Below are 12,411 nucleotides of genomic sequence, written 5' to 3'. Positions count from 1 at the left end.
ACCAAGTTTACTCAAGTGTTGAACGATTTTGTGGCAAAATTCAATGGCAACTAAGCTCATAGGGTTAACTAAGGAAAGTTAGTGTTTACCAAGTTCACTTGGTCTCCAAAGTATTTTGTACGGTTCACAGTGTTAACCAAGCTTCAATTGGTTAACATTGGAAATCAATTCTGGAGTAGTGTTTATCAAGTAGGGTCCGCCAATGAAGGATTTTGTTATTTTGGGAAATAAAGCTCAAATGTTTCATGCAATAATTGTAGCTAATTGATTAAATGATTATTGATATTTGTAAGTTGTAATTGGGCTGACTTGACAATTTGTAAGGTATTAATGAAGGGTCAATTTGAGAATTTTAAAGTATGAATGAATGAATGAGTAAGCATGCAAGTGTATTGATTGAAGAAGAAAGTGTGAGCAAATTTTTAAGGCTGGTCAGGTATCCTTAAGGAGTAGCAAAATTTTATTCGATCAGAGAGGATCTAGTAAAAAATAACTTCCTCCCTTAATAACTTTGCCTACAAATCTGTTAAAAATTTGACCTCCACAAAATAATTTGAGCTGGTACTTGGGTCAAGTGCTAACTAACTAGCATTGTTCTTCAAATCTTCATTATTTTAAATTTCTAGTTTGTGTTCTATCTCATTAGTGAAAATTGATGTATCACTCAATTTTGTGAACAATGAAAGAACATTATTTACAAATCCTTCATGAGTTCCAATAAGAGTGAAACATTCCACTTGGTCAATAGAAATTTTCTTTGCTACATTCTCAAAAACTTCATTCTCAAAATTTCTTTCTTCCCTTTGTAAAGTTTATTCTTGGCCATCTATATCCTTGTTGAATTTATTTATAGTATCTACTAATTTCTCAATAACAAGGGTCTCATTATTTACCCCAATTTGCAATACATCCAAAGATATGTCCTTGATGTCTTTAAGAACTTTACCTTTGTCTCTTTCTCCTCTCAACTTCCTTTGTTGTGCTCTTTACCTCAATAGATAATTGAGGATCTCCATATGATCAGTAGTGAGATTAGATTGATCCTAGTTTGGAATCATAATATCATCATCAAGGTCTATCTCATCAGAGGTATTTTCCTTTTCCTTACCTTTGGCACTAAGAGGGACTATGATTGCTTTATCTTTTTGCTCCTCCTTCTCCTCTTCATTTGGTTGACTCTAAGTTTCTTCTTTGCTTTCTTTGTTAACCTTATCTTCATCCTTTGGTTTTTTCTTAGTTAAAGTTGTCTTGGAGGTAGATTGAGTCTACAATTCGACTCCTACTTGGGTGGACAAAAGACTTTGTTCCTTATTCTCTAATTTTTCTACCCTAAATTTATCAATGGCTTGGCTTAGAGTGGAGAGTAGTGATGCAATCTTAGCTACTACAATCGTCTCTATATTATACTCTTCTATAGAGTCTACCTCTTGCTCTTCATCCTTCTTCAATTTACCTTCTTCCTCAAAAATTACTTTCGATAGCTTTGTTGTCGACTACACAAGATCCTCAATATTATTTTTCAAGATTTTCATCATCCTCAATAGCAGCATTTTCCTTTTCTTCATCTTCATCATGAAGTTTTAGCTTCCACTTGGATTTTTTGGCAATTTTGAATATAGGGGTAGCTACCTTCTTGATTGTAGCCTTCTTAGGTGCCCTTGTAATCACTTTTCCTTTCTTCGTAGGGGGTTCTTGTTCTTGTTCTTCATCTACTTCTTCCTATTCTCCCTCTTCTCCTTCCTTTTCATCTTACATTTACCCTCAATTAGGATAAGAAGGTCATCTTTCAACTTCTTCTTCAAGGTCTCCATCCTCTTGTTCTCTTTTCAATGCTTGAGGAATCTCTATCTCTAGAGATATCTTGGTATTTTCTTCATCATAGGTACCAAAGTATGTTGCCTTAGGGTTAGTAGTCTCATTAAAAACAGCCTTTATGATATCCCTTGTACCATCTATATTAACTTCATATCTCAAGGGTTTTACCCATGTAGTCCAAGGAATGATTGCATGAATGTGAGTATTATCACAATCAACCAAGAAACAAATATCATGAGCATACTTCTCAACCAACTACTAAGGTATCATATACATGTTTTGCATTTCCTTCTTGAAATTATCAAAATAAGCTTCCATTATGCCATCAAAATTTTCTCCCAAGTCTTTTATGTAGTCATTGATTTGATAAATTATTGGCCTATCCTTAATCCAAACAACACAACCTTTGGATGTAAATAACTTTTGAAAATAAAGAATAAACAAATTAGGAGGGATCCAAACTTATGTATGTTCTTTAATACTCAGATGCTCTCCATATTTTTCTACTGTTTACTAAGTTGCAACTCAGCAAGGCCAAATGATAGGTTGTTCTTCACCACCTTGTAAGCCAAGTCAACAAGTTCACAAGGGACATTGTTTGGTCTACTTGGATTGTCTATCATGTGAGAAATGACATGGATCTTGAATTTTATTTCCATGTCAATTACATTGTTTAGCTTCATTCCTCTGTCATCCCATTCAACTAAGGTCTTCTTTGCTAATTCACCACAAGCTAGGGTTTTTGTCATTTTGGGTCTATCAAGCATAAGGTAACTTGTAACTTAGTGAACCATCTTCTTCATGATCTTCACAAGTTGTTCTAACTAGAAAGACATATCGTGAACTCTTCTCAAATTGAAACCAATCGACTTAATTTTGAAATTTTTTGGCATGTACATGGCATGTGTTAAAACCTTAATCTCTATTAGAGTAAATGGTTCTTTTCCATTTCATTCTTCTATTAAGTTTACTTAAGTGAACTTATAAATTAGGAGGAATTATATAATTTGATTATTACTATTACTAGGAGGATATTGTTGATTCATCCCTTTAAGTTCAACTACTCCTAAAATTTTACATGGTTAGTTCCAATTTGGACACCACCCTTCTAGATTGTAGGTGGATGGTAGGTGGTTGAGTCCATGAGGACTCTACTTCCTCCAAGTTGAAACACTTGTCTCAATCTTGTCCAAGACCTCTATTAACTCATCCCTACATAAATAGGCTAGCTCTTTGTATTTCATATCTTAGATATATATCAAATATATCATACAATACATTAGGAAATATTGATGTTATTATGCCTCTAAGAATTTACATTAGAAAGTGGTCTCATATAATTATTATATCAATTTCATTTCATGTTGTTTGATCTAACTCTTTCAATAGATTATGTTTTATATATTTATTTTCACAAGTTTAACATGGTATCAAAGTAGTTATTGAAAGATTAGATTATTTTTAGTGGTCTTGGAAAATCTTGTATGATCTCTTGCATTTCTATATGAACTGGAGAATCAAAAAGGATTCATTAAGACTCATTAATCTCTTTTACATATATATTGTTTTTCTTGATCTACTCATTGTAGCACTTTGAAGGAATTTAGATCTTGAGGACAATGTGCAAATAGAGCTTCTTTTTTCTGTTAGTGTGGTCCACCTTCCCGTAGGGCCCACCTTCTTGTGGTGCCCACCTACTTGTAGTGTCCTACATCAAGCAAGGCCCACACCAAGTGGGTTCGACCTCCAACAGGTTCAACTTCTAGTGGGTCTACATCAAGCAGGACCCACACTGAGTGGGGCCCACACCAAATGGAGCCCACACTAAGTGGGGTTCACATCTAGCAAAGCTCACCTCTAGTAGGGCCCAAATCAAGAATGACCGACCTCTAGCAATGTTCATCTTCTTGTGGGGCCTACCTATTATGGGTCCTTCTTATAGTTCTTGATGACAATCCTTCTACAATCTTCAATTTTGCATCTTCTAAGGTATTGTTTGAGCTCATACAGACACTTTTTTAGATGCTATTTTTTTTTAAGTAAATGATTTTGTCTACTTCTTAGCTTTGGTATCAATTCTAAGATATTATGGTTAGACATAGTACTTTAAGAATTTTGTCCAAATTGGCCTAATTTGGCACTTGTAATCTATTAGATCCTTGAGTGATCTATGTCCTAACTATATGAATCTCTTTTTGCTTCATATTTGAAGTTGTAGTTATCAAAATACTAAGTTCACTTTGGTCCATTTTTGCAAATGACAATTTTACATACACTAAATTATAAAGTGTCAAATTATTGCATCTTTGGTGGGGGTGATTTCTCATCTAGTAAATTTGGGATGATGAACTTGTGTTGTCTTGGTGTCATTGTTTCTTGCTTGTAGTACAAATGGGAAAATCACAAATTGAACTCCTCACTCCATATAATTATGAATCAGGGAAAAAATTGGTATGGAATTATCTAAGGGAAAAAGGTTGCACATGATATGTAAATGAAACTATTACTACACCAACTGATGCTAATGCTCTTCAAGCATGGGAGATCAATCTTGAGAAAGCTCTTGGATTCATTTTTTCATTAGTCTTTGTTGATTTTCAATTTCATTTGGTATCATTTAATACACCTAAAGAGGCTTGGGGTGCTCTTGAAACTTTGCTTTTGTAAAACTGAAAAGATTAAGGGTTATCAAATTTATAATGATTTGATGAATCTTGATCCAAAAAGTTTCAACAACATCCAATAATACATCTCCAAGATTAAATAATTAATAATATAGCTAAAGGACTACAAGAAAATTAAGGAAGATACACAATTGACTCTCAATGTGTTATCCAAGCTTGGTCCTGAGTATTGTGTATGTGTTTCTACCTTTCATACAAATTAGTTTTCTATGGGAGCTACATATGTTGATCCTACTTTTGATGCTTTTTGAAATCTTTTAATCCAAGAGGAAGTGAAGCTAATTAAAATGGGTATCATAAATACATCCAAGTCACAATAATTAATTGCAAGTAAGGCTAAGGTATAGAGAGATGTAGAGAATCTTGAAGAGAAAAAAAAGAACAAATAGATTAAGTCACAAAGAAAATTTTGATCTTCTTCCTCAAATAAGGAATTATTTAAAAAGGAAAAGTGTATTTGTTCATGTTGCAAGAAGAATGGACATGCAAAACATCATTTTTATAAGAAGGATATTGATGAACTCAAGAATACTCTTAAGAAAATTAAAACAAATCTATCTTCAAGAATGACTACTTCATCCTCTTCTACTCATTCCAATGATGCTAAAATAAAAGATAACAAGAGAAAAGGTCAAGACTTAATTTCAACTTCAAGTCATGATTCAGGGAGATGGCTTCTAGATTGAGGAGATTCTCATTATATGGCATCTTCAAAGTCTTTGTATTCTTCATTTGAGCCTTGTAATGCACCAACTATTTTGATGGGAAATCATACTTACATGAATGTTTTTGAGAAAGGAACAATTGATAAGGGGGAGAGAACCTTCAAAGATGTGTTGTGTGTACCCCACCTTACTCACAATATATTTTCCATATATCAAGTCACTAATGAGCCAACAAGAAGGATTGTAGAATTCAATATTGAATTGGTTCTTATCAGAGAATTGAAGAGTAGAGAGATCATTGCTACATAAATGGTTGATCATGCATCTTGAATATATACTTTTCAAACTTTTATTCAAATGATGATGGTGATTATTCAACAAATTTTGATCACACTTCTAGTATTGATTCACATATTGAGGAGAAATTTGGCTACCTAAACTTGGGTATTCTTACATATGATCTAGTTCATGAGTTATCCATTCCTTATTCTTCTATTGATATTATTTCTACTAGTAATTATGATGATTCTTTCATTCATATAGCCATGCATTCACAAAAATTATTTGAACAATTGATGGAGATCATTTTATGTTCACATGGATTAGTATAACAATTGGAGATCACTTTCATCAATTAGTACAACAATTAGAGGAGATCACTTTATCTTAAGAGGGAACTACTGATTCTTTACAACATGGTCTAGATTCATCCTTTGTTGATCATGAGTCATCTTTTTATGTAGAGTTCCCAACTACAAATTATCACATGGATCAATTACCATTAGATCCTTATTTGTCACCTTCTTTTATTAGGCTTGATCCTGATTGGTTCATGACATCTTCTTTCAGCCTTGACATGGAGACACTTGAGCACAATCTAGTGATTCTATACTTTCTAAGGTTTCTTCCTTCATGTTAGGGAGACTTCATTGAAAGACCTATGATTTTATTTCTTCCTAAAGGGAGGAATGTTGTTATTCAGTCATGGTGAAGTTTCTACATCAAACTTAGAGCATCTACCACTAGTTGACATTCTATATTGAATAAGGGCTATTATATCTATCTTCTTCTCATACTTATGTATATTTTATGCATGATGTATGCCATAACGGGGGTGTCTTGATTATACCTTACATTCATGCATCTTTTTTTTTCTAGTTCTCTCTTTTTAGGGGAGAGTTTTTCCCATTTGGTTTTCCATTTTTGCCCCTTTTTTTGAGAGATTGCATATTTTTAGTTGTACATGGATAGCTAACATGGCTTTGTTTTCAGGACCCATTAGCTATTTATTGAATTAAGATACTTCCAAATTTGCACTTAAGGTGGGGTGTTAGAGTAAATGGCTCTTTCCCATTTCACTCATCTATTAAGTTTACTTAGGTGAACTCAGATTAGGAGGAATTATATATTTTGGATATTATTATGAGAATATTGTTGAGTCATCCCTTTGACTTCAAATTCTCCTAAAATGTCACATGTGGTTAATTCCAATTCAGACATCACCCTTCTAGATTGTAGGTGGATGGTAGGTGGTTGAGTCCATGAGGACTCTACTTCCTCCAAGTTGAGACACTTGTCCAAGCACTCTATCAACACATTCCTATATAAATAGGCTATCTCTTTGTATTTCATATCTCAGATACATACCAAATATATCATACAACACATTAGGAAATATTGATGTTATTGTGCCTCTAAGCATTTACATCAGAAATTGGTCTCATATAATTTTTATGTCAATTTCTAGTACATGTCTTATCCCTGTTAGTGTCTTTACAATACCATCAAACATCTTAATTCTAATACTCCCAATCCCAATAGTCTTACAAGAAGCATTATTTCCCATTAAAAAAAAACCTCCATCAATAGGTTGGTAAGAAGAAAACTAACTTCTATGTAGACACATGTGATCAGAAGCACCAGAATATAAAATTCATTCATCTTGATTATGTAAGATATTACAAACAGATAATAGTTTACTAACTATACCTAAATTTGACTCAGTTGGACTCACTTCCTTTTTGAATTCATCATTCTCTTCTCTTTTCCAAAAATATTTATTGAGATGCCATACTTTATTGCAATACCAACATTTACCCTTACTCTTTTTGCCTCTTTACTTCTACAAATCTCATTAGTTTACTTCATTTTAAAATTCTAAATAATAATATAATATTTATATCATTGAAGTTGAACAATTATACTTTAGTTAGCATTTTCTTTTGTAAAAGGGTGACACGGGTTTGTACTTTTACCCTCTAATGAGTTTCTAAAATTTTGAAGATTTCATGGAATTAAGAAGTAGTTTACCACCAGGTACACACCACAAAAAAATGGTGTAGTAAAGAGGAGGAATAGAACCATAATAGAAATGGAAAGGAGTATGTTGAAGGCCAAAAATCTATCTAATGAGTTTTGGGCAAAAGAAGTAGCATTTGTTTTATACATGTTAAACAGGAGTCCTACAAAGAGTGTTAAGAACACACTTCCACAAGAACGGTGGAATGGTAAGAAATATAATGTATCCCATTTTAGAGCTTTTGGATGCATTGCTTATTTAGTGGTGCCATCTGAATTCAGAAGGATATTCGATGATAAATGTGAAAAATGCATCTTTGTTGGTTATAGTGAAGAATCAAAGGCTTATAGATTGTATAACTATATTTCAAAGAAATTGATCATTAGCAGGAATGTTAAATTTGAAGAAGAAGATTCATGGCATGGAAATGATAACAAACAAGTCACAAGAGAAGCACCAATATTACAAAGTGATGATGAATTAAAAGAACAAGGGACTCAATCACCACCCAATACTCCACCAAGAAACTTTGTGCAAGGAGCCTCACCTCTAGGTCGAATGCAAGTGATAAATTAGATTCTACTTCTCAAGATGAAGTTACAAAGGTAAGAAGACAAGAAGCTTAAAAGAGATATATGATCAAGAAGAAGAGAACGTAGACATATACTCAATTTTTTCCTTATTTTCTTGTGATCCAATGGTATTTTGAAGAAGCAATTAAACAAGATAAATGGATCAAAGCAATAAATCAAGAAATTGACTCTTTTAAAAGAAATAAAACATGGAAATTAATGGGTTTACCTAAAGGAAAAGAATGTATAGGAGTCAAATAGGTCTACAAAACTAAACTTGACGCAAAAGGTGAAATTGTTAAGCATAAGGAAAGAGTAGTTGCTAAAGGTTTTTCGCAACACTATGGAGTTGATTATAATGAAACATTTGCTCCAGTTGCTAGACTTGACATAGTTCAAACTATTTTAGCAATAGCTGCACAAAAATGATTTAGAAGTGTATCAAATGGATGTAAAATCAGCTTTCTTGAATGGTTTTCTTGATGAAGGGGTATATGTTAAACAACCACATGGTTATGAGGTTTGTGGGCATGAAAACAAGATATATAAACTAAACAAGGCACTTTATGATTTGAAACAAGCTCCTAGGGATTAGTATAAGCAAATTCATTCATACATAATCAATAATCAATTCAATAGAAGTAACAATGAGCCCATGTTTTATGTCAAGACTAATAAGGAAGGTCAGATTTTGATTGTGTGTTTATATGTTGATGACTTGATATTCACTAGAAATCTGTCAATAGAAATTTTCAAGTCAAAAAATATGAAACAATTTGAAATGATAGATTTGGGGTTGATGAGATAATTCTTAGGTATTGAAGTTATTAAATGTGACAAAGGTATCTTCGTTTGTAAAATGATGAATTGCAAACCCAGCATCAACTTCAGTTGCAATCAGAACAAAACTTAGCAAGCAAGAGAAGGGCTCAAATGTTGATCCAACTACATTTAGAAAAATATTAGAAATTTAATGTATATGATAGCTACAATGCCAGATATCATGTGTGGTGTCAGTTTGATCTCAAAGTTCATAGAATCACCACAAAATTCTCACTAGAAAGTTGGAAAAAAGATATTGAGATATATTGTGGGAAAAACATGATATGGAATCCTATATTCCAAAGCTAACAATTTTGGTTTGATTGGTTATGCTGATAGTGATTTTGTAGGTAGCATTGATGATAGGAAGAGCACTTCTAGATATATATCAAGAGCCATGTCATGGGCATCAAAGAAGTAGCCTATAGTAACGATCTCATCAGCTAAAGTAGAATATGTAGCTCCCACTTCAACAGAATGTCAAGCGGTATGGATGTGTCAAATTTTGTTCGATCTTCACCGTCATTACGTGTAACCAACAAAAATCCTTTGTGATAACAAATCAGCAATAGCATAATCTAAAAATCATGTATTTCATAAGAGGAGCAAACATATTGATACAAGGTACCACTTTATCAAAGAATTGGTCAACAATGGAGAAATCTACCTTGAGTTCTACAAATCTAAAGATCAATTCGTAGATAATTTCACTAAGACATTGCCAAAGAGTAACTTGTAATATCTGCGAGAAAAATTGAGTATTATTGACGAAAAAAATGTAAATGGTAGAAATTAAGGGGGAGCGTTGGCTAATTTCTTTTGACCACCCACCATCCACAACCCACAGTCCACCATAGATAGCAAACAACCTAGTTGTCCCAGCCGTTTGACTCAGCAGTCCATAATGCACTATAATATTTTATATGCTATGTAATAAGTGTGGTAGACTTTTAGACACTTCTCAGAGCTCTATAAATAGAGGCTTATGTAATGTATTTCAGCAAGGTAGTATGACAATGAAATAAGCTTTAGTTCTGTGTGTTTGTTTATCTTTGCCTTCACTAGATAGACAGAAGGGTCTAAAAATAATGATTTGACTATAGTAAAGATTTACTCCAAAAAAATAATAAAATGCATTGAAGGGAAAAAAGAAAGGTGAAATAACTTTTGCACTTCTCTGGCCCTTATAAAATTCAAATCTTGCTTACATTCTAATTACAACATGAAAGGGTGTTTTAAGACAACATTAGAGACAAGTTTTAACGGAATTGTCGTAATTTGAGACAAAAAAAAAAAGTTGTGTATTGTCTTACCTATTGTCTTAAAAAATTGTTGTAAATTATTGTCTTATAAAGACAATAAAGAATAACATTGTTATTGTCTCTTAGAGACAATTTTAATTTTGTCTTTATATAAACTATTCTGTCTTTAATCTCACTTATTGTATTTCTTAAGATGATTACGGAGAAAATGGTACAAACTAATAAATTTTTTAAAATTATATTATTTAGTATAAACTAAAATATAATTAATTATTTCATGTTAAGGCATGATGGATTCGAACGACCATCCCCTAATTTTAATGCAGGTGCTCGTCCATTGAGCTAGCACCTTTTAAAATAAGGAAAATTAGAAGTCTAAGGTTTTGCAAATATGAGCCACAAGAAAGGAGCAAAACAAATTAATTCAATGAGTAGAAACATTGGTGGTGAGCTGGACTTACATGTGGATAGATGGTGTTAGGGTTTGGCACATTCAAATCTGGCACTCAAGGTTGCTAGCTCATCACATAAATGTAACAAATTAGATGGGACTTAAACTTGTTTTAATTGTAGACTATAAAACATGATTTCAATTGTTGATTGCAAGATTTTGATAGTTTTAAAGAAAGAGAATTCTAATTTAAAAACCTTTAAGGTATGTTCTCTATGTGTGTTGGCTTAAGGCTTTGAAAATGGGCATGCACATACAACAATAGAGAATTTTAGCCGCAATTGATCTGGTATACATGTACACCTAATGTGGAGGCACAGACAAACATGTCAACCATTTGTCATCACCACTTATGCCAAGAATGAAAGCCTTTAAAAGTAACTAATTTATAAAATCAATTGTAAATTTTTGCATTCCAAGAAGACCATTCAACTCCAATTCTAAACATGATAGTAGGCATCGAGTATAAGTTGAATCACCTTGGAGAAAGAAAATGGAAGAAATTTTTTTAAAAGAGGGAAGCGCATTGCAATTAAGGGAGCATGGAAAATTTGGTAACCAATGTGGATGGAAAGCTAGTTAATGGAAGACATTGTCCCAGTTACCTCTACTCTCCACATGATGTGTCTGCCACCTTCTCTCAACCTGTAGACTCATCACTACAAACATCGTGGCATGACAAGATACTTGTAAGCTAGAGCATTAGATATTGGCTCATGACTTAGCACAATGTAATGAATTTTATTTGGCAGATAAACCATCACATCTAGGATGTAAGAACGTTGGTTTTGGCATTCATTGCTCCCACCATAATGCAGTCCAATACAAAAATACTAAAAGTTATGTAGGTAAAAATTTCTAATTTCTGACAAAATGTTGGACAGGGGTCAAAACAAGGGCATGCTTCAACAAGGTTGGACGTTGTCACCATGCATGATTAGTAGGCCACCCAAGCAAAAGATATTGAACCAAAACAACCTGAGACATTAGGAGTTTTGGATTTAATATGGGAGCTTTCTCGGCCATATTGGACCTCACACAAAAGAGCTAGTGCTCATAGAATAAAAAAAATATTGGCAAAACTTTCATTACAGAGATTCTTAGAAATATATTTGTTCATATGATAGAGGATTTGTTGACTGTGGCAGCATCTAAGAACAATCTAGTTTGTGATGTGGAGCAATACAATGGAGAATACAAAAGTATGTTTCATCTACCAAAAAATTTGCGGCAGGTGATAAAAGGACTACTTCGTAATTTTGAATTTGGGAACACTGATCATTGAAAGTGCAAGAGTGATTTTGGAGCACTCTCCCTACACAATGGAGCTTGCTAAGGAGCAGCAGACACTAAATGATTCAAGTACATTAGAGGAGCTCTATCTTTTACATATTTTAAATTTTCAACACCAGTGGAATCCGATGAAATTCCAAAATCCAATTATCTCATTTAAGGAAATGGAAACAATTGGAGGAGAAGAAATTTTTGACTCTGATTTAATTTAGAAAAGAATCATTTGAATGGTATAAGAATAGAGTTTGGCAACCTTGAGGTCATCTCAAGATCTTATTGTTATCTAAGATTTGGCAAAAAGAAGGGAATGTTGTTGTACATGACTCTACCAGTGAAATCGAATGGGAAACAGGGGATATTGTACTGCATAGCTATGCTAGTTGGACTTAATACATTGTAATTATTATTTTTTGAGTCCAACAGGTATTTTTGACTTCAGATGACTAAAAAAAATTTATACCACACACAAGTATATTTATGTACAAACAGATAACTGGGAGAGCAACATTACATACCATAATATACCCTACCAAGAGTCCAAAATGCTA

This window comes from Cupressus sempervirens, chromosome 7 (assembly GCF_028749045.1).
Source record: "Cupressus sempervirens isolate cs-2001-9-10 chromosome 7, ASM2874904v1, whole genome shotgun sequence".
NCBI classification, from domain to species: domain Eukaryota; kingdom Viridiplantae; phylum Streptophyta; class Pinopsida; order Cupressales; family Cupressaceae; genus Cupressus; species Cupressus sempervirens.
Note: the sequence above shows the minus strand (reverse complement) of the source record.